At 43.1% G+C, this 24,335-nt stretch overlaps 1 protein-coding gene across 1 annotated transcript in view; it reads left to right on the plus strand.

The window, feature by feature from the left end:
• cdh23 (cadherin-related 23) overlaps positions 1 to 24,335 on the plus strand; it is a 710,459-nt gene that overhangs the window by 284,790 nt on the left and 401,334 nt on the right.

Raw genomic sequence — 24,335 nt, forward strand, 5'->3', positions numbered from 1 at the left:
CTTGTCCTTTTAAACTCTATGACATCTGCCAGAGGGTCATGAGAATTGGCATCAAATATTCACTCTGATTTACTGCCATTGTACCTGCAGATCTGTCGAAGAAGCTTTGTTTTTGTGTCCTTCCGAGAAATATTGGTTGTCTCCAATTGTAGTTGGTAATTGTTGCAAACTGCGAGAGTACTTTGCTCATTACACAAAAATTTGATGTAGAAGGGATAATTTCCAGTACTCCTGACGAATTTGATATAAGGAAGCAAAAAAAAAGTCTTCACTAGATGTGTTATGGTTGGACCTACAGATGGTCTTAACAAAGAATAATTTGCAGGAATTGTACCTCATCCTGTGAAATCGGACTCATTGGAACTGAATCTAAATTAGGGAACATTGTTGTGCTAATTATGGTCCATTTCAAGAATTTCTGGTTCATTGAATGACTGGTGTGTACTGGTTTTTTTTAAAAGGAATACAGAATAGATTGGGGCACCTGTTGTGCCTAGATTAGAATTTATCTGCAGTAAATGTGCGTAATAATTTCTGGTGCAGTGATATTTTTAGGCTGGCTAGTACTGAATGAGCAGAAGTTTTCCTCTAACTGAAGGTGGTGGGTAACAAGTATCTTCAGCCACCACTTTCAAGCCATGCTGTGTGGTTCCATTCTCTTATGGATCTGTCCAAGGCTGAACCAGTCGGCTTGCAATTTTATTTTTAATCTACCATGAGTTTTCAAGCACCAATCCACACGGTTACTGTGACTTTAATGTCACCTGACCACCTGTGCTTCCAAAGGCTGCTGAAACATTTACCCGGTCTTTGTTTCCACTAGGTTTGGTAGCCCAGCAGGCTTTTTGACTGATTTTGTTTTTAAATCTTCCACCCTCCATAAACTGGAGCTCATTCAAAACTTTGTTGCTTGTACTAACACTGACCTGTGTTCTGTGTTCAGTGGCCAATCTCAAGTGAGCAAACCCTTATCTAAAAATTCATGTCCTCTCGTATCTTTATCTCCATAATTTCGTCCAGCCCTACAGGCCTCCGCACCCCTCCAGTTCTGGCCTTTGGTTCATTTCTTCTGCTCATCACTCTACTAGTGAAAGACACCCATTGGCAGCTGAAGATCCTGCTTTGACCTTCTCTCCCTAAGTCTCTCTGCCTCTCTACTTTCTTCCTTAAGGTGCTCCTTAAACCCTACTTTGGCTGAGCTTTTGGTCATTTGCTCTAATATCTCTTTATTTGTCTTAGCGTCAGTTTCCTCTTTAAGAATGGAAAACAAATAAAACTACAGATCGTGGGATCTGAAACAAAATCAGCGAAAGTTGGTCAGTCAAGCAGGATCTGTGGGGGAGAAACCAGTTAACGTTTCAGGTCAGGGATCCTTCCTCAGAACTGGAGAGAGGGAGTGATGTGGAAGACAAAAGACAATATTAAAATTGGTTAAGACAGATCAGGTGTTAAGAAGCATGAGTACTGCCACTAGGGAGGCATTTTATAGAAATGGCATGAAAAAGGAACTCTTGCCCCCAAGCTCTGCCGAAAGGTTCATGACCCAAAATGTTAATGGGTTTCTCTTTCCACAGATGCTGTTTGACTGGCTGAGTCCTTCCAGCATTTTCTGTTTTATTCCTCTTTGATAATATTCCTGTGAAGAACCTTGGCCTGTTTTTACTCAGTTAAAAGTCCTATGTGGTTGGTGTGGGTTGTGTAAAGCAGGACTCTGTGCTCTATGGACTGTTCCCAGGGACAGGTGCTGAGACAAACGTCGATTGCTACTGGAAGATCATCAACTCAGTGAAGGACAGCTTAGTCTGCCCGAACCTCAAGGGTCTTCCAGTGCAAGATATCTACAACCAAATACTGCAGATTGATGTGTTCCAAGATTGTAAACAGTTTTGGGCCCCATATCTAAGGAAAGATGTGCTGGCCCTGGAGAGGATCCAGAGAAGGTTCACACGAATGATCCCAGGAATGAAAGGCTTAACATATGAGGAGCGTTTGATGTCTTTGGGCCTGTACTTGTGGAGTTCAGAAGGATGAGGGGAGATCTCATCGAAAACTACTGGATACTGAAAGGCCTGGATAAAGTGGATGTGGAGAGGATGTTTCCATTAGTAGTAGAGTCTAGGATCTGAGGGCACAGCCTCAGAATAAAGGGACGTCCCTTTAAAACAGATGAGGAAATTTCTTCAGCTGGTGAATCTGTGGAATTTGTTGCCACAGTGGGCTGTGGAGGCAAAAGTCTTTGGGTGTATTTAAGGTAGAAGTTGATAGGTTCTTGGTTGGGAAGGGGGTTAATGGTTACAGGGAGAAGGCGGGAGAATGGGGTTGAAAAAAAGATCAGCCATGATTGAATGGCAGAGCAGACTCAATGGGCTGAATGGCCTAAATCTTCTCCTATATCTTGTGGCCTTAAGGTGCAGAACTGTCTGCAGAGTGATGCAGTGAAACTTGATGCAGTCGCTGTGAAGGTTCTGAGGGGAAATGCCACCATTTAAGGTGATCCCACAACTGAGGGGGTGGAACCTGCCCCACTTACCACTCCTGGAATGTATGTGAAAGTCATGGTGATGTCATCCATCTGCACACAAGATTTACATTATATGTCTTGTAGTATAAATGAACTGCATTACATTATACTTCAAATAAAAAGTAAGTTTTTGAAAGAAAAGTAATTCGGCCCCAGATTGGTGTTTCAACTCAGATTTGTTTGGGACCTGTGCTGTGCTGTGCTGTGCTGGCTTCAACTAGTTACATTCGTGATGGATAGAGGGCCTTCAAAGATAAAAGGTGCTGATAAACCTTGAGCCTCTGCTGCAGAATTTACAAGGAGCACCTGACGAGCATTGGTGATTCCTCGGTTTGGTGCCCCGCTGCTCATGTAGCCAATACAAGGAAATCACTCAGAGTCTGGGATATAGAACTGTCCATTTGTTCCTCAAAAGTCAAGCTAAACTCCACTGAATAAGACAAGGAAATCAGTATCTGACAATTGAGCAAAGGAGCAGTCTGTTTTTCTGTTACCTGTCAAGGAGCTGCCACCTATGAGACTGACTTTCATTTCTAAGAACCCTGGATAGCACGGTGCGAGTCACACATGGACTCATACAGCATGGAAACAGGCCCTTCGTCCCAACTGGTCCATACTGATCAGGATTCCTATCCAAGCTCATCCCATTTGCCCGCATTTGGCTCATCTCCCTCTCAACCTTTCCTATGTTTGTGCCTGTCTGAATGCCTTTCAAATGTTGTTAACGTTCCTGTGTCAACCACTTCCTCTGGCAGCTCATTTCATGTACGGACATGTGTCACACCTGCAGAATAACTAGGTCACAGCTGAATAGAAGGAAATTTACTTAATGTTTCCAAGCCTTTTATTTTGAAGAGCTGCAGTGTGTTCCCTCACAGTCTCATCTCCAGTGAAAATAAAGTCAGCATGAGTCTCTGTGCCTAGAATCATCTTTGGCTCATTTCCATAAACTCTCTCCATGCCATCTATAGGCCTTTGGTTGTTTGCCGAAAGAAAAGTTGTGATCAAACCCAGTCTTATCGAGTTGCATTCTAATGCAACTGTGTTTCCTGTACTACAGCCGTGACCATACTTCAGAAGTGAGTTCATTGACTGAAACACTTCGGGATGTTGTGAGGTCATGAAAGAGGCTGTGTGAAATACAAAGCTTAATGTGGAACACAGAACAGTACAGCACAGGAACAGGCCTTTCGGCCCACAATGTTGTCTCGAACTAATTAAGCTAATGACACCTAATTAAACTAATCCCTTCTGCCTGCACATGGGCTGTATCCCTCCTTTGGCTAGGTTAACCCCAAGACTAAGTTTGAAAGCTTCTTATCTGTTAAAGTGGACGAATTTTATCCAGTGTCCTTGGGTTGCAGCCCGGTGTTTGACCAACTTGTTTTTAACAGCAAGCGTGAAGGACAGTGTATACATTAACAGTTGGCATGTTCATTCACATTGTAGCTACTTCTAGTTTAACAAGCAAACACTTTAAATGAAATGGTGCATATTATTATTTACAAGCTCATTTTAAAACTCTAATCCCATTTTAGATTTTAAATGATAATTAGAAACTCTTTCAGCATCTCTCTCAAGAGTTGAGATCTCATTTGAACCTCTTGTTAGAATACTTATTACCTCATAATCACTCCCAGGTGTCCATTATTCTCCCTTCTTCATTGCAACAATGGTCTGTAAATTTTACATCAAAATTGTGCTTCTGTGGCCCTCAAAACAGTGGGGGTTTTGTTTGCTTTTCTAAAGTAGAGAAGACATATAGAGAATTCATTTGTGATTATTTTATAAACAGATGGTTTTGAATTAGAAATTGCACACAAGATGGCCACATTTGGCAGGTATAATTACTTGAAACAGATGCTCAAAAATCCTAATTGCTCAGCCATTAACAACAATAACATTGTACCTTCAGATTTTAAACTCCAGCAGACCGGTCCAGCAAGCCAGTTGACTCCTTCCAAGCTATTAGTTAATAGTTAAGGCATTGACTGGAGCTATTGAGAGCATAACAACATGAGGAATAGAAGCAGGCATAGGTCATGAGACCCCTCAAGCTTGCTCCTCTACTTAAAGCTTATGGCTGATCCAATAACTCATCCATTTCCCTGCCCAATCTCTGTATTCCCCCGATTCCTTTGATGTCCAAAACTCCATCAATCTCAGCCTTGGTTATACTCAGTAACTGGAATTCTTTCCCCTAGAGTGCCGTGGATGCTGAAAGATATGTAACTCCATTTCCTCTCATCTCCATGCTAAATGGCTGACCCCTATTCCTAGACTAAGCCCCATCTGCAAACATTTAAAGCTTATTTATGGAACATTACCACCAAAATTACAACACAGTTTAGTGAACCTTTCACACCAGCAGTAATTCACATCCCCTTTATTTCCATCAGCTGCCTTTTTACATTATTCTTTCTTGTTGAAGTGGTCTCTGCTAACTGGTCCTGGACCCCACAGCTTCAGTTATGTTTCTCCTGCTGTCTGCAGAGCCCTCAGTGCCCAACTCAGATCCTGAAAGACAGTGGTCCACCATTCGAAGTTTTGGATCATGGTGTCAGCTCATTGGGAGGATTTATGATCACACCACAGTGATGTTGGAAACCAATGCCTTATCTGAGATTCAACAAAAGAGTTCAAAGGGTTTGACTTCCAGTACAAGAGTTGGAGGGCCCTGCATTATATTGGCAGCGGGCAAGCAAGATGAAACAACCTGATATACAAATGGTGGATTGATTATCCCCATGTGTAGTTGTGAACCCAATGCAAACAGTTAATTGTAGGTTTCCGTGCTAAATCCAAGCTGTTGGATCTCCTGTCTTGATCTACAATGCCACCTTGCCAGACTGATCATCCATATCTATCATGCCTAATCTCTCAATCACTGGAAACCATTTGCTTTCAACCACTGTGCCCAATCCCTCTATAACTTTAAAAAAAAGATTCTTGTGCATTCCTCTCATGAAAATATCTTTTTAACAAATTCTTGGTAAATTTCTTACCTCCTACCAGTGTAAGTCCCATTATCCATGTAGTACCCTCTGTAATCCAACTGTGTGAGACACAAAACTTCACACTGAGATCCATTGTGCTTGTACATTGTGGATTCAACATTTTAACCCTAGCATTTGTATTCTGTAGCCCCTGCCGTAAGACCTAGTCTTGCATTCACTCTTGCAGGTCTTAGGTAGCTGACGTGCACGACTGAAGCCTTGTGAATTTGAAACCCATTTCACTCTGTTTTCCTTGTCACTCATTGGTATAAAAGTTCCCACTTCTCACTTACCTTGATCTCTGTCCTAAAAATATCCCCCACTCCTTTCTCAATATCACGGCACTCTTAATATTGCCCATAAGTTCGGACACCACACCTGCTAAACCTATAACCTCGACTCTCTCTGGCCTGTCCACTGACAATAGCCAGCTCTATCTCTCATCATTGACTCTCTCTCCATTCATAGAATCCTACAGCATGGAAGGGAGATTTTTCATATTCTGTCTAAATCAGTTAAGCTGAATTTTCTTTCTTTCACCCTCTGTCTGGAAACTTTTTGTTCCAATCGCAGGGATAAAAGTTTTAATGAAACTAAGTCAGGCAATGTTATTTCCTGAGTATTTTAAACCATGGTCTTAGAAGAATAGAGTCACTGGGCTTGGGTTTGAAATGAAAAGACTGATCCTTTCAAAATCACTGTAATTCTTATTAAGATATTTTCTATGCTTGTGGTTTTCTAATTTAAGGTACTGCAGTGTAAAGATTGCAATTGTGAAAAGCCTGCTTTTCTCCACGGATGCTGCCTGGCCTGCTGAGTTCCTCCAGCATCATCGTGTTTTTCATCTAGTTCCAGCATGTGCAGTCTCTTGCAATTGTGTAAGATTCTCACACAGTGTGAGAAGTTTGAAAGTATACAAGAGTCCATGTGACATGAGCTGGTGTGAGTGATGGGGCAAGTTTTACTGCAAGGAGACACAGGAGATGACAGATGCTGCATTCTGGAGCAACAAACAAGATACTGCAGGAACTCAGCGGGTCAGGCAGCGTCTGTGGAGGGAAATGGACTGTTGACATTTCAGGTCGAGACCCGTCATTAGTTCAAAGGAAGGGTTTCTACCCAAAATGTCGCCTGTCCATTTCCCTCCACAGATGCTGCCTGACCCACTGAGTTCCTCCAGCATCTTGTTTGTTGCTTCAGTTTTATTACAAGTTGCAGACTGAACAATTTTCTTAAATCCTCTTGGTTTCGTGGAATGATGGATACAGTGGAGTAGGAGTCCTTTTGGCCTGTCGTGCTGGTGTTAGCTCTTTGAAAGTAGAGTAATGCTTTAATCCTGTTTGCCCTGACAACTCCTAGTCTTCGGATGCCAGTTCAAGCCCTTTTAAAAATGATTTATGGCAGGGACATGTGCAAGGGTTGTTCTGAGAGATGGGGGACAAGCAGTTACATAGAGTCTTCCAAAAATCAAGAAGACCCGACGTTGTGGAACCACTCTACATTTGCCAGTTGCGTTAAGGATCCGAACACGTCTTCCAAATACCAGAAGCTCAATTTCCTGAATGTGCTCCTGATGTATGGAAGTCAAAAAGTGCAGATGCTGGAAATCTGGAAGAAGAACTGAAAACACTGGAAGCACTCAGCAGGTCAGGCAGAATCTGAGGAAAGAGTGAATGAGTTAAAGACCCCTCATCAGAACTGTGAAAGGGAGAAAGCAAATTGGTTTTCAGTTGCAAAGAATTAGGAGGAAGTTTCTCAGTATCTGAAGGTCAGAAAGCTACAGGTGCTAGGAATTTGGAATTAAACAAAAAAATTGCTGGAAATGCTCAGCAGGTCAAGCACCATCTGTGGAAAGGGGAACAGAATGAACTTTTCAGGTTGAAGACCCTTCACCTGATTTCTCAGTACAGGTCCTCCCCAGTTATGACAGGGTTCTGTTGCTGAGAACTATTTGTAACCCGAACAGTTTGCAAGTCGGAAGTGCAGTTGCTCGGCAGTATATTTAAATAAAAACAATGGCCAACCAAGGGCAACGTGCAGTTAAACCAGGCTGTTAAACTCAACCATTCATATTTCTCTGTAAGGTGCAATGATATTGCCACGAACTGAGTTCCCAGGCGGCAGATGATTTTTGCAGCCTTGTAGCAGCTGGCAAATCCATCCCGCTGGTCTCCCAAATGCTGGTTCATATGTACAGGCTGTACGTAACTCTGGTGCTTGTAACCTGGGAAGGACATATATCTACTTTGAGTCCCTTTTACAGAACTAGTGAGGGGCCCTGGACCTGTAATGTTAAATGTTTCTCTTTCCACACAAGCTGCTTGACCAGCTGTGTTTCCAGCATGGTCAGTTTGTATGGAATCAGATTCCACCACTTTTCAGGTAAACATTAGGAAATTGGAGCAGGAGCAGACCATATGGCCCCTTAAGCCTCCTACTTCAATGAATAAAATCATACTGATCTGATCTTGGCCACAGCTCCACTTTCCTGCCTGTTCCCCATAGCCCTCGTCTCCCCTGTGGTCCAACAATCTGCTTCAGCCTTGAATAGTTTCAATGATTTGGCCTCAACGGTTCTCCAGGATCAAGAATTACAAAGATTCACCACCCTCCAAGAGAAGAAATTCCCTCTTAAATGGGCACTCCCTCATTTTAATTCCAGATTCCCCTGCCTGAAGAAACATCCTTACAGCATTGACTCTGTTAAGCTCTCTTGGAACCTTGTGCGATTCAGTGAGGCCACCTCTCATCAAAGGTGAAAGGAACTTTCTTATTGAAATGGTTGCATTGCTAACATTGCCGATTTAACCTTAATGATTACATTGGCTACTTCCCTACCAGGGTCCCTTACCAGCTTGTACAGCTTCCTTTCAGCTCTGCCTCTTATTCTTCCAGTGAGTCAAAAAATAAACCCCTGCTCTAGCATTTTCATCTACAACTATAGGAGGTGCAACACTTGTTCCTTCACTTCTTCCCTCACTACCATCTGGGGACCTAAACAGCCCATCCAGGTGCAGCAGAGATTCACACGCACCTGTTCCAACCTGGTCTGTTGCATTCGATGCTTGTGACATGACCTCCTCTACATTGGCGAGACCAGATGTGGACTAGGCAGCCATTTTACAGAGCAACGGCCACCCTGAGTTTCCAATAGCAAGTCATTTCAACTCCTCTTCCCATTCCTACTGTCCATCCTCGGCCTTCTCCACTGCCACAGTGAGTCCAAATGCAAACTAGAACAACACGTTGGATTCTGCTTGGTAGCCTGCAACCCAATGGTAACGCTATTACAGCACCAGTGACCCGGGTTCAATTCCGTCCGCTGTCTGTAAGGAGTTTGTACGTTCTCTGCGTGGGTTTCGTCCGGGTGCTCCGGTTTCCTCCCACATTCCAAAGGCGTACGGGTTAGGAAGTTGTGGGCGTGCTCTGTTGGCACCGGAAGTGTGGCGACGCTTGTGGGCTGCCCCCCACAACACTCTACGCAAAAGATGCATCTCACTGTGTGTTTCGATGTGCCTGTAACTAATAAAGATCTTATTTGAATTTTCCAATTACAGGCCACCCACACCCTCTGTGCTACTTACCTCCTTCCACCAGTCCTTCCAGGTTCTTTCTCCACTTGTTCACCTGTTGCATCCCTCCTCCACTCCCCCACATGGATCCATCTGTCCATGATTCCCCCATTCATCTGTTTCCACCTATCACCTACTAGCTCCCCCGCACTCCCATATAGTGCACCCCATCCCCCAGTTGTGATGCAGGGTCTTGACCTGAAACGTCAATGCATCCCTTTTGCCTTCACAGATGCTGCTTGACCCACTGAGTTCTTGCAGCAGTCTATTATTTTGCTCCAGATTCCAGCATCTGCAATATCTTGTTTCTCCTTACTGCTTGAGTCTCCTGGACTCAGCTCCCTAAATGAGAAGTGTCCCCTTTCTGCTGGACTTGTTGCCCATTCCCTTGTGAAACTCCCATCACCTGCCATGGTGAGGGTTAGTGGGAATTAGAATTTGGAAGACACACTTTGCAGTTGAGCTAGAGTGAAGCTATTACTGTTGCACAAAGTTAATAGGATGGAGCTTTGAATTGGGATTTTGATGACATCTTGTTTTGTAAGTATCTGTTACTCGTTACACTGCAGGATGATGAGAATTAATGATGAGAGCAGGTACTTAATGAACAGAATATTGATCGTGTTGTTGGAGGCAGGCACTTATCAGCTTTAAGCAAAGTGACATTTTTTATCCTTTCTGGAACATATTTATGCATCTGGAAAATAAAGGTCCATTATCAGAAAAAATTAAATGACAATTGTCTATTGTTTTAGTTCTATGTTGTCAAACCGAGGCTGGCAGTGAAAGTTATCAGTGCAACGAGCATATTGCTTTTTAGTAATTTGTTTTTTATTTACTCATGATAAAGCAGCTCGTTTCGCCTATCCGCCATTCTCCACGTGGAACAAGTTGCCCCTCAGATCTCCCCTCTCACCTTCAATCTGTGCCCTCAAGTTTTAGATTGCCCTACCTTGGGAAAAAGACTGTCGCTACCCCCTCATGATTTTACGTAGCTCTATAAGGTCACCCTTTCAACAACAACTTGTATTTGTATAGCTTCCTCAACATCATAAAATGACTTGGAGTGTTGTGTGCAATCCTGGTCGCCCCATTATAGGAAGGATGTGGAGAGCGTGCAGAAGGTACCAAGATGCTGCCTGGATTAGAGGGTATGAACTAGAAGGAGAGGTTGGACAAACTTGGATTGTTCTCCCTGGAGTGTCGAAGGCTGAGGGGAGACCTGATAGAGATTTTTCAAATTATGGGAGGCATAGATAAGGTGGACATTCAGAATCTTTTCCACAGGGTAGAAATGTCAAACCCCAGAAGACATGTTTTTAAGGTTAGAGGGGGGAAGTTTAAAGGTGACATGAGGGGCGGGTTTTTTATGCAGAGAGTAGTAGGTGCCTGGAGATGGGTTATCAGTGGTAGTAGTGGAAGCAGGTAGTTCGGTGGAGCTTAAGAGGCTTTTAGATGAATATGAAGGGAACGGAGGGATATGGATGATACACAGGAGGAGGACATTTAGTATAAATGGCATCAAGATTGGCACAACGTCATGGGCTGAATGGCCTGTCCAGTGCTATAAGTGCTTCACAGGTCATTAGCAGAGAAACCTGTAACACTGAGGCTCAGAAGAGATAATATGATAGCTGACCAATATTCTGGTCAAACAGGCAAGTTTTAGAGAGTGTCGTAAAGGGAGAAAGAGAGGAAGAATTTTCACTTTAACATTACAAGAAACTTCAAGTTACAAAAAACTTTAAGTGACAAGAAACTAAGTTACAAGAAACAACTCCAAATGAATAGATGGATGAGGGTGTCGTGGTAGTGGTGAAGACATTAAAATTGTGGATGCCCAAGAGACGAGACTTGAGTGAGTGCAAAGATTGTGTGAATGGAGGAGATTTTAGAGATTGAGGGAGAGACTTTGGACCAAATTGAAAACGTGAATAAAAACTTCAAAATCCAGGACAGGGAAACTTGACAGGGAGAAAGTCAGGACACAAACAGCTAGGTTTGAGGTGTTTTGAATTTTGTATGGTGTGATACCTCTAAGAATTGTATCCAGCTGTCAGCATTGCCATGAGAGACTCCAGTACCTTTGTACTTGCCTTTGGATTCTTTACAATGCACAGATTTAAAATGTTTTGAACAATCTTTCTGATGGTGCGCTTGAGGGCATCATTGAGAAGGGATATTTGGGAGCCAATTAGAATACAGTTCATCTGTTGATTGGAATTTATTGCATGACTGTGGTTATTGGAATTGGTTTATTATTGTCACTTGTACCCGAGGTACAGTGAAAAACTTGTCTTGTATACCGTTAGTACAGATCAATTCATTACACAGTGCAGATACATTGAGCTAGTACAGAGAACATTGAGCTAGTACAGAGTGCATTGAGGTAGTACAGATAAAAAAAACAATTACAGAGTAAAGTATCACAGCTACAGGGAAATGCATTGCAGGTAGCCAATAAAGTGCAACTGGGACACTGTCTACCTCCCCCATCACTGGGGTCATAACAAGGTAGATTGTCAGGTCAAGAGTTCATCCCATCATATAAGGGAACTGTTCAATAGTCTTATCACCGTGGGATAGAAGTTGTCCTTGATCCTGGTGGTATGTGCCCTCAGGCTCCTGTATCTTCAGTTCTCACCATTGGTGATGTCAAATGCCACATTACATTCAAGGGTCTGCCTCTTCATTGTAGCCTTGCATGGGGAAGGCTGAATTTCCTTTCTTTGTACAAGAGCATGCACACAGTAACTGTTAGCTTGCTTTATCATCGATGTGATTTCAAATCATAAAGCTGTGCAGTCACGCCTCTTTGCAGTTCATGTTTGAAATGTTTATTGGATTTCTTTTAATTTGGGGACGCAGTAGGAACTTGTCATGGGTCAAGAGCACAAGGCCATGCACTACAGTACTCCCCATCTACAGGAACCCCTACCAGTGTTCAGTTCCATTGACTTCAGTGGAACTGAATGTTGGAGGGGGAATACATAGGGCAGCTGGTGCTGTAGCATCCATTTGCACTAGAGAATCTGTGCTGTTTGGCTCAAATCTCTGGAAGCTTGCTATTTAATCCACGTGTGTTTAGTTACAAGTCCTTAAGAGTTAATAGAACCATAGAGTTATACAACACGGAAACAGGCCTTTCAGCCCAATTGGTCCATGCCGACCAAGATGCCTCAAGTTAGTGTTTCAAGTGTGAAGTTGTAAATAAATTAAATTGCCATCTGGTCATACGTGGTAGGTATAATGACTCAGTGACACTGTTGAGTGCATCTGAATGGAACCATGAAACCGGGCATGAAGTATTTGGTTTTCTTAGTTTCTGTTATTGCTCAAGATCTCGAAAATGCCCTGAAGTTGTGCACTGAATCAAGCTCTTGCCTCTAACAGCTAGAAGTAATTTCACTTGGCTTAATTTGCAGTGATATTGTCAGAAGTTAGTGAGATCATGAGGGTTCCCTGAACACAGTCAGATTTTGTGGGAACAAGGTATTCATTGTAAAACTGCTATGGCCAGGTCACGCCTGATGGATGTTGAGGAAAACTGCCTGCAACTTCCATCTTGGGCTGTGGTTTGTGATGCTGCCCACTCTTTGGTTTTCGTGTCTGGATTAGCACGTAGGGACGTGTTTGATTTCCTAGTGGTGGAGGAGATGGCTGCTTTTTCCAAGGGTTGTTGGTGAGTGGTTGGTGGCAGTCTCCCTGCCAGACCTGAGCCCGGTGCCATCTTTGTATCACAGGTTTGTCTCCCAGCATTCAACCCTTTGGCCCACTCAACCATCATTCGCCCACTTACGGCAGGCACGGTCATGTAGTGGTTAGCGTAATGCTATTACAGCGCCAGCAACCCTGGTTCAACTCCAGCCGCTGTCTGTAAGGAGTTTGTACGTTCTCCCCGTGTCTGCATGGGTTTCCTCCGGGTGCTACGGTTTCCTCCCACATTCCAAAGCCGTACAGGTTAGGAAGTTGTGGGCATGCTATGTTGGCACCGGAAGCGTGGTGACACTTACGGGCTGCCCCCAGAACACTCTACGCAAAAGGTGCATTTCAGTGTGTGTTTCGATGTACATATGACTAATAAAGATATCTTATCTATCTTATCTTAAACTAATCCCATTTTATTCTCCCCACATTCCCATCAACCACGGCAACCCCCCCCCCCCCCCCCCCCCCCCCCAGCCAGATTCTAACGCTCAAACTTTACAGTGGATAATTGGTCACCAATCTGCACATCTTTGGGATGTGGAAGGAAACTGGAGAACCCGGAAGAAACACCCACGTGGTCACAGGGAGAACCTGCAAACTCCACACACAGCGCCAGAGACCAGGATTGAACCTGGGTCACTGGAGCTGTGAGGCAGCAATTCTACTAGTTGTGCCACTATGCTGCCCCTCTGTCCTTCTGTCAGGTCTCACTGTTGAACATCATTGGGTCAGTGGCATTCAGCTGGTCCTGAAGCAGATTCCTTAATTCAAGTTGAGGCTGTGTGTCGATGAGGGTTTTGTGGATTTGAAGATTTGAGTCCATGCAAGTGTGTTGCATCTTGTAACTTGATGCACAATCTGGACTGATAGACTGGTGCACAGTCTGAAATGTTGCCCTTTGGAGTTGATGTTATACCATCATGAGGTTGAAGTAGATATTCAAAGGAGCCGTTGGCACAGAGTTGTACAGCATAAAAGCAGGCCCTTCGGCCCTCCACATCTCTGCTGACCACCATGCCTATCTATATTACTTCCACTTGCCAGCATTAATTCCATATCTCTCTTATGCCCTGCTCATTCAAGTACCTGTCCAGATGCCTCTTAAATGTTGTTACTGTTCCTGCCTCCACCACCTCCTCTGGCAGCTCATTCCAGATACCAACTACTCTTTGTGTGAAAAATCTACCCTTCAGATCCCTTTTTAGCCTCCTCCCTCTCACCTTAAACCAATGTACTCTAATTTTAAAAAACCCTCACCATTGGAAACCGACTCTGGATATCTACCCTATTTATGTCTCTCATAATGTTATATATACCTCCACCATGTCACCTCTCGGCTTCCTTTGCTCCAGGGAAAACAGCTTATCCAGTGGAGACACAAGAGACTGCAGATGCTGGAATCTGGAGCAACAAACAATCTGCTGGAGGAACTCATTGGGTCGAGCAGCATCTGTGGGAGGAAAGGAATTGTTGATGGTTGAAATGCTGCATCAGGACATTGACGTTTGGGTCAAAACCTTGCATCAGGACACATGATGCAGGATTTTGACGTGAAACGTTGACAATTCCTTTCCTCCCACAGATGCTGCTCGACCACTGAGTTCCTCCAGCAGATTGTTTGTTACCCCAGTTTATCCAATCTCTCCTTCTAACTGAAGCCCTCCAATCCAGACATTGTGCTATTGGTGGAGAATGGTTTTCTCTCTCTCTCTCTCTCCTGACAGACATTTTTCTCTTCACCAACAGCAATGATCTTGTTTAAGTAGCAGTGCTTAATTTTATTTCTTCTACTTCATTGACTCTGCTTGCCTTTTAAGACAAGGGTATTTTATCTTTTATGCTAACAGTCACAAGAGACAACAGAATTTTGTACAGTGACTTTAAAGTAACATGGAATAAAATATTTATCCTTCTCAACAGGCATGTTAAACTTGAAGTAATTTAAATTGTTTACCTCTTGCACATCCCACCCATAATCATCCCCTGTTATACCGCCAGCAATATTAAATCTAATTTCTAATGAACTGCTTGCTGATAAAGCTTTTGTCACTGTACCCTGATTGAATTTGATCAGGAGCTCATCCCACAAATTTCTAATCGGTGAAATTTCTGCTCGTGTTCCCACTTTGAAGTGGAAATCTAATTTTGTAATGAAGTAGATTAAGAAGCCTTAAAACTCAGTCTTTGACCTTGACCATTAAGGTAACGTGGAACATGGCTTGGTTACTTCAGTGCCTCTAGCGATTATAGTTGCTGAAAGGATGACAGCTATCTTGGATTTTTCCAGCTAATTTTTCACAGGTTTGACCTTGCCTTGAAGTTTGTCGTTCCCAGTGTAAATAAGCATTCAGATAAATCTTAACACAGTATGCACTGGTTGTGATATTATACAGTTGCTTTGCACATAATGATCAAATCCCCTGGCTAATATTTTTGTCTAACTAACCCATCTTGAGATAGTACTTTCTCTTATAGAGCAGAGAAAGAAATTTGATTTGAAGACATCAGGTTTTTGTTTTTAAACTCGCCTCCCTGGCTCTCTCTCTGCCATTTGTTCTACACTTGTGCATTCTGTTCTACCTCTCTCATGGTAAAGGCTATTATTAGAGTGATACAGAACAGAGACAGGCCCATCACTCCTTGAGTTTGTGCTGGCCACCAAGCACCCATTTACACTGACTCCACACGTTCCATTTTATTCTCCCCACATTCCCATCAACCCCCCCCTCCCCCTCCCAAGATTCTACCACTCACCTACAGAATAGGGGTACTTATAGTGGCCAATTAACCTACCAACTCACATGTCTTTGGGTTGTGGATGGAAGCCAGAGCACTGAGAGGAAACCCATCTGGTCACAGGAAGAATGTGGTACCTGGCAACACTGGAGGTTAGGATTGAACCCACGTCACTGGAGCTGTGAGGCAGCTCCTCACTAGTTATGCCATTGTGCAATCTATATTGAGTAGTCATTTAAAGACAGCTAGCGTCTGCCGATCTAATCATACCTCAAGAGAAGAACATTTGTCCCTCTGCCTCTCCTTTTCCCATACTCTTGCCAAACTTCCTTTTACTATCTTTGGCATTTCAAAAATTCTTATTGATTTATTTTCTCACCATCCTTCAAGCAATACCTTCCAGATCATCACAACGTTACCGCATTAAAGCCTTTCCTCTTCTCCAATCTTCACCAAATCCTCTTTATCTGCTACGGATAAGGGTGTGGACTTCTCACATAATCAAATTATGTGGATACATCTAAAAGCCTCTCCTTTGTACCCAATATACCCCCAAATAAAGATAAATATGCACTTTAATGTTCCATTAACATATTAATGAACACATTAAAATGGTTAAACACTTAGCAGAAAATGGTATTAATTAACAAACTACTTCCATTGAAACTTACAACCAGTGATAGTTTTGAAATTACTGGGTGCAACATTCAAACGGGACCACTCTGTCAGAACAGGGTACAGCAGGGAGCCACTTGACACAAGTGGTCTGAAAACTGATCACCATTTTTATACAGATGGTAATTGGTTCTTCAATATGTTGGTTCATGAATATGGATATGTTTGTTTGAAAAAAAAATTACGATAGAACCTCGCAAGTATGCAGATCTGAGGACTGAGTATAATCAATCTATATTGTTTGATGGTCTTCCTGCTGGTGTAAACAGCTATTTGTTATCGTTACCCAACATGGCTTTGAACACCTCCATGAAGTCTCCACTTTATCATCTCTCATGCTATTTTCTGTGATGCTGTTGCAAGTAAGTTTTTCATTGCACCTGTGCATATGTGTACTTGTGCAAATGACAATAAACTCGACTTTTGACTTCTTGACTTTTCTTGGCTCTACTATAAATGGAGAGCAGCCTCACACTCTACAGGAGCCTCTCGACACAACTGAAAGCCCTTAGCTCTGATATCATCCCAGTAACTTTTTCCTGTTCTGTCTCCGTCCCTGGTTTTAAAGAAAATATGCACACACCTGCAATGCTGTGACAAACTTGCATACATTATCATTCCAATAATGCCAGAGGTGTTAGCCAAACAAGACTTTTTTCTCTTGCTTAATAAAACAAGATGGGTCACCTTCTGTTTAAATTAATTGATAACTCCACATGGTACAATGTATAGCTTAAAGTCAAATGGTCCAAACACTTAGAAGTTTCTTCAAGAGAACAACAGCAGTTACATTTCAGTTTACAACACCTGGCCTAGCAGATGGAAAGCTACAAGAGAGAAAATTAATTGTTTTTGAATTAAGGTAGAGTTCTGATTCCTTTGTGCTCCCCGTACATTTTCAGAGAGTTGTACAGTGCAGAAACAAGTCCTTCAGCCCATCATGTCCATGCTGACGTTTTGCCCATCTATACCTATCCATTTTCCTGCATTAGGTCTGTATCCTTCTCTGCCTTGCCTATTCAAGTGCCTGTCCAAATATCTCCTAAACATAATGATGGTATCTGATTCCAGCACCTCTTCTGGTAATACATTGCAGATATCAGTCACTCTCTACATAAAAGGCTTTCCCCTCAGATCCCCTTTAAAACTTCTTCCCCTCACCTTAGACTTACACCCTTTTGTCTTTGATACCCCTATTCTATCTATACCTCTAATAATTTTATGTACCTCTATCAGGTCACCTCTCGGCTTCCTTCACTCTAGAAACAAATCGAGCCTTTTCAATCTCTCCCCATAACTAAAGTCCTCCAAACTAGGCAACATCTTCTGCCCTCTCTCCAGTACAACCACATTCTTTCTGTATTTCACGTGCGGTCTAAATAGTGTTTTGTAAAGTTACAACACTATGTCCCAACTTTTATATTGACCTATCCGCGAAGTAATGTTGCAGCTCTATAGAACTCTGGTTCAACCACCCTTGGAGTATTGTGTTCAGTTCTGGTCGTCTCATTATAGGAAGGATGTGGAAGCTTTAGAGAGGGTGCAGAGGAGATTTACCAGGATGTTGCCTGGATTGGACAGCATGTCTTATGAAGACAGGTTGAGCGAGCGAGGGCTTTTCTCTTTGGAGGGAAGGAGGATGAGAGGTGACTTGATAGAGGTGTACAAGATGATAAGAGGCACAGATCGAGTGGACAGTCAGAGACTTTTTCCCAGGGCGAAAATGGCGAACACGAGGGGACATAATTTTAAGGAGATTGGAGGAAGGTATAAGGGGGATGTCAGGGGTAAGTTTTTTTTTACAGAGAGTGGTGGGTGCATGGAACGCGCTGCCAGCAGAGGTTGTGGGGGCAGATACATTAGGGACATTTAAGACACTCAGATAGACACATAGATGATAGAGAAATGGGGGGCTATGTGGGAGGGAAGGGTTGGATAGATCTTAGAGCAGGATCAAATGTCGGCAGAACATTGTGGGCCGAAGGGTCTGTACTGTGCTGCTATGTTCTATGAAGGCAAGTATGCCATATGCCTTCATGATAAGAAAGTGCTTCACAGGTTTTATGTGCAGTAAGGCGGATGGCAAAAGTTTGGGAAGCCAACACAAACCCAGGTCCATTCAAATCTCTGCTGTCCACGTTCTAATTTGCACCATTCAATTTACCCATCAGCCCTTTGTGAGGTCTCTATTTCCTGCCCCTTGGATAATCACATTTTTGTTTCTTGGTTCTGCTTCCTTTATGTCCACACCCCTTCCTATGTCTCTGTTCCCCTCCAACTCAGAATTCTGAGAACTTTGGCAATTCTGCCCTGCGTTCATTCCTGCTGCTCATTGCGAGACAATGATGAGTCCATCGTCAAACAGCTAAGCCCTATATTTGGGAATTCCTCCCTGGTCTTCTCTCTCCATAAGTGTTAATAGGTAATTGTGACTGTAAGTGTGAGGTGACACATTTTGGAAAATCAAACCAGCAGAGGACTTGTACTCTGAATGGTAGGGTACGAGGGAGTATAATGGAACAGAGGTACCCAGGAGTACAAGTGCATTGTTCGTTGAAAGCGGCATCACTGGTAGACAGGGTAGTGAGAAAGGAACTTAGCACACTGGCCTTCAGTCAGCGCATTGGGCATAGGAATTGGGACATTACGTTGCAGTTGTGTAAGTCATTGGTGAGGCCTCACTTGGAGCACTGTGCACAGTTTTGGTCACCCTGTTATAGGAAAGATGTGGTTAAACTGAAAAGAGTTCAGAAAAGATTTACGAGGATGTTGCCAGGACTAAGGGCCTGAGTTACAGGGAGAGGTTGGCCAGGCTAGGTCTTTATTTCCTTGGAGCGTAGGAGAATGAGGGGCAACCTTATAGAAGTGTTTAAAATTATGAGAGGCATAGGTAAGGTGGATGGTAACTTTTTTTTCAGGGTAGGGGAGTCCAAAACTAGGGGGCATAGCTTTAGGGTGAGAGGGGGAAGATTAAAAAATACTTGAGGGGAAACTTTTTCACAGGGTGGTGAATATATGGAACAAGCTGCCACAGGAAGTGGTTGAGGTCGGTACAACAGTATCATTTAAGAAGCACTTGGATAAGTACATGGAGGAGCGGGGCTTAGAGGGATATGGGCCAAACGCAGGAAACTGGGACTAGCTGGGTGGGCACCATGGTTGGCAAGGACTCATTGGGCTGAAGGGCCTTTATCCATGCTATACTACGCTATGACTCCATGAAGATCTAATTCTTGACCAAGTTTTGGATCACATGTCCAAATATCACTTGTTTTAGTTCATTGTAAATATTTGGGGATCTTGTACAAACCAACTAAATTCAAGCAGGATTGGATATATTAGATGAAGGAATGATGTTCCTGATGACCAGTGAGTCCAGGAACCAGGAATCTAAGGACAAGGAGTGAGTCATTTAATACTGAGATGTGGTCTCAGTCCTAAATGAGAGTGGTGAACCTATGGAATTCTGTATAGTTGAAGCCAAATCATTAAATATACTCCAGAAAGAATTAGATATTATTCTTTGGGTATAGGGATTAAGGGATATGGCAAGAAAACTGGAATAGGATACTGAATTTGGATGATCCTCTTATTTTCTATGTTTATTGGTGACCCTCTGTCAGTCAGTGTCTAACAGTGCCATGCAAATTCAAGAGTTTATCAACAATCATTGCACTCATGCTCTGAGGAGGATTCATCAACCTAAAATGTTAACTGTTTGTCTCTGCACAGATGCTGCCTAACCTGCTGGGTATCCTTAGCATTTTCTGTTTTTATTTCAGATTTCCAGCATCTGCAGTTTTTTTATTTGCTTCTCAATTGCATTAATATTTTCCCATTAATATTGTTCCTGTGTGTGCAACTGTGGAGTGGATTAATTTTTCACCCCTGCCTAAGTAATGATGCATTACTTAATTATGCTCAGCAAGCCTTTGGGCAATTGTACAGTGGCCCATTATTTTCAAAATGTCATTTGCATTTCCCTTCAGGACTTGGTCAATGACAAAAAATGATAAATTAGGCAGGGGCTCAATACTAGAGAGGGTTTGTATCGCAAAGGCTGTGATTATATACACACAACCAACCTGCATTTGGAAAGGCATTAATTTGCACTTGCTGTATTTTGTTGTTTGCTTAAAACTGACTACTGTAGACTCATGAGAGGAGTCCACATCTGCCAGAGCACTCGTCTGAGCCGTGGAGAGCTGGGCACAGTTTGTTCAACTGATTTCTGCCTCTCCTCACAAACTTCCTAAGTTTTAAACTGTTCTCAACACTAGAGTTGGATTTGTGAAGATTCATACCTTTGAAAATGAAAGCTGTCTTTGATGGAGTGTGCTCTCATCTCCCAGTTTAGACTGGGGCCGGGTTAAAGAATAGTATTAGAGTCATACAGCACGGAAACAGGCCCTTTGGCCCAACTGGTCCATGCCAACCAAGATTCCCATCTAAGCTAGTCCCATTTGCCTGTGTTTGGCCCATATCCCTCTAAATCTTTCCTATCCATGTACCTGTCAAAGTTCCTTTTAAATGTTGTACCTAGCACCAGAGCGATGGGTGAATGGAATGGTGCAACTTGAGATGTGGTAATGTACCTGCCTCAACCACTTACTCTGGCAGCTCATTCCATATACTAACCACTTTCTGCGTGAAAAAGTTGTTCTATTAAATCTCTCCCCTCTCACCCTAAACCTATGTCCTCTCATTCTTGATTCCCCAACTCTGGGGGAGGGGGGGGCGCGGGAGACTGCACATTTACCCTCTCTATTCCCCTCATGATCTTATACATGAATTTTATTGTGTATAAATTCAGATGATGCTGGAATAGTATAGTGTGTGCATATTACCTTTAATTGGGTTTGACTTTTGATGTACTGTTGTAGCAGTCACTGCTGTTTGAGTGTTAAAACACACTTGATTAGAAGCTCTGTTCTGGTTACTGGCAGAGCCTATGGATGCCAGGGCTGAGCAGTGTCCATTGGAGAGAGAAATACCAAGGCAGCGTTTCTGACCTTTAGTCAGAGCCAGAAATGTTGGCAGTTGTTCCCTGTGTTCGCGGGGCCTGTCTGACCCACTGACCTCGTCTCCATTGTTCCATCAAGCTGAATCCCACTCCTCGGCTATTGGTATGCAGGCGAAGTTAAAGCATGTCAGGTCACTTTGGCTCTGAATTTCTTTTGCCAACTTCTCTATCATTGGTGCAAATTCGGATACAATCTCTAATTCTACCACAATGGATTGTAGTGTACAAAGATGTCTCTTGGAAAGATAAAAATGATTACTTGCCACCAGGATCTAAAGAGGGTGGATCATTTGCAATAATACTGTGCTGCTTCTCAGGAACCATGCCACCTGCTGGACTTCAACGATTGGTAGGATCATTGCTAGATTTTGTTTCAGTTCTGAACTGACCTTGTTCCAACAGGCTTATTGACTTGTATTTACAGGTCCTCCCCAGGTTACGAATGCCCGACAAGTGTTTGCGAGACCAACGTGGTGAACTTGCTGGCCACTGCAGGGCTGCAGACATCCCCTCCTGCCTGGGAACTCGGTTTGCGGCTGCTGTTCTGACTTGCGAACTGTCTGGGTTACAAACAGTTCACAAGAACAGAACCCTTCCATAACATGGGGAGGTCCTGTATACAACCCCCTTAACATAGCAAAATATTCAGGAGGCACTTTGTGGAAGCATTCCCAACAATTGACATCAAGCCAATGATGGCGATAGAGGGACAGATGGTCAAGGATCTGGTCAAGGAACTTTAATGGAGCATCTTAAAGGAAGAAGATGAGGTGGAGAGGTTTGGGGGACAAATTCCAGAGCAGAGATCCTCAGCCATTAAATTGAGCTGTGGTCAAGAAGCCATAATTGATGGAACACAGTTATCACAGAGTGGGCCTGGAAAAGATATGAGAAAGGGAAAAGGCCAGCTGGAGAGCAATTTGACAGCAGCGTTTAACAGTTAAGTTTCGTTACTGTGTCCACTGTAGGGTACCTAGCACCAGAGCGACGGGTGACTGGAATGGTGTGACTTGGGATGTGGTAAACTTGCAGAAACTTCAGATGTTCTGTGGGATGTTGTGTATGGTTTTAATTTCCATGCCTTAAAGTTAGTGCAATCACTGGATTGATTCTTAATAACAAAAAAAATTTGCTTTTCTGAAAGGCTTTAATGATTTAGGATCTCAAATGCAGTCATTTTGTTTTGTAGGATCTTCATTACTTAATTGTACTTAAACTCCCACAGATGATTTTACAGTAATGACCAGATAATCTGCATCCATTTGATGTTGTTTTGAGGAAATAAATATTAACCAAGATGTCAGTGATAATTGCCCTGCTGTTCATTGAATCTTCTATGGTTATTTTTAACCTCTTTAAGAGAGTACGTCCTCAAAGGGATTGAATAGAACAAGTTAATACTCTCTGGAACTTTAAAGGAATGAGAGATGGTCTTACCGAGGTGCATAACCTTCTCAGAATGGTTGACATAGAAGCTAAGAAACTGCTTCCTCAGGCTGTGGGATTGACATCAGGGCTCATAATCTTAGGAGAAGTGATTGAAATTTCTTAACTCAGAATAGTTACCAACCTTTGGAACTCTGTTACTGAAGGGCTGTGGATGCTGAGTCAATGAATACGTTCAGTACTGAGATGGATAATGTTTGGGCCAAAAGGGATTAAACAATGTGGAGAGTGGGCAAGAACGTGGAGTTGATCATAGTGGTTAGCATAATGCTTTACAGTGCCAGAGACCCGGGTTCAAATCCGGCCACTGTCTGTAAGGAGTTTGTACGTTCTCCCCGTGTCTGTGTGGGTTTCCTCCGGGTGCTCTGGTTTCCTCCCACATTCCAAAGACGTACAGGTTAGGAAGTTATGGGCATGCTATGTTGGCGCCGGAAGCGTGGCGACACTTGCGGGCTGCCCCCCAAAAATCACTACGCAAAAAAGATATATTTCACTGTGTGTTTCGATGTACATGTGACTAATAAAGATCTTATCTTATTAATTGGTGGAGTAAACCTCTGCTTCTGACACCAACTTATTCTTGTGTGTCCTACTTCTTCTGCAATTTTCAGTAGGTTGTATCAGAGCTTCCAGAGGGCTAGGAGCTTTCTGAGCATCTTTCACAGCTCTCCTCCCCCCAGATTCTACACTCACACACACACACAAGGGGCAATTTACAGTGGCCTGTTAACCTGAAAACCCGCAAGCCTTTGGGATGTGGGAAGAAGCCGGAGCGCCTGCATCAAACCCACACGGTCCCAGGGAGAACGTGCAAACTCCACACAGACAGCACTGGAGGTGAGGATCGAATCTGGTTCACTGGAGCTGTGAAGCACTGGCTCTACCAGCTGAACCACTATGCCATCCAAATGAGTAACAAAGTAAAAAAAAATCAAGTCGTTAAAGTAACTTCTTTGAACTCTGTTGTTTGTAATGTTTAGAGATGAGAACAGGTACTTTGACCCCAGCCAGCCCTGCCTCTTCAGTAATATATTCAGCCAGCTTTAGCTGTCCTTACCTGGTTGAACCTTCTCAAGAAACCACAAAATGGCAGCTGTCCGATTAAGGAAACAAAGAAGAGACTGAGGTTTCTATAACACCTTTCACGTCCCTTTCTTGACTTCCTAAAGCAATTTAGTACTTCTGAAGTGTACTTCTGGTTCTGCTATAGGAAGTGCAGCTGCCAGTGTGCACACAACTTGCTCCCACAAACAGCGTTCCGATAATAACCAGAAAATTGTTATCCCCTAATTAAGATCTCGTTGTTGTGATATTAGTTAGGGGATAACTTTTCAGCTCAGGGTAACTCCCCTGCTCTTTGAATTAGTGCCAATGGATCCTTTGTGTTTACCTGGGCTTCTTTTCACCTGTGGAAGGCTAAACAGTGCAACACACCTTCGGTGTCCATCTGGATGTACAGTATGTGGCAGCATTGCTGGCATTGATCTTTCAACCTTTTCATTCAGAGGCAAGTTCACTTCCTATTGAACAACAGCTTGCATTTACCATTATTGAAGAGAATAGGTGCTATATTCCATATTGCTGTTCCATTCCCATCTGGCAGAAGGCCCCCAAGGTGATTTGAACTGTTGAAATCCCAGCTGAATGTTAGAAAGTAT

This window comes from Pristis pectinata, chromosome 30 (assembly GCF_009764475.1).
Source record: "Pristis pectinata isolate sPriPec2 chromosome 30, sPriPec2.1.pri, whole genome shotgun sequence".
In the NCBI taxonomy this organism is placed as follows: Eukaryota; Metazoa; Chordata; class Chondrichthyes; order Rhinopristiformes; family Pristidae; genus Pristis; species Pristis pectinata.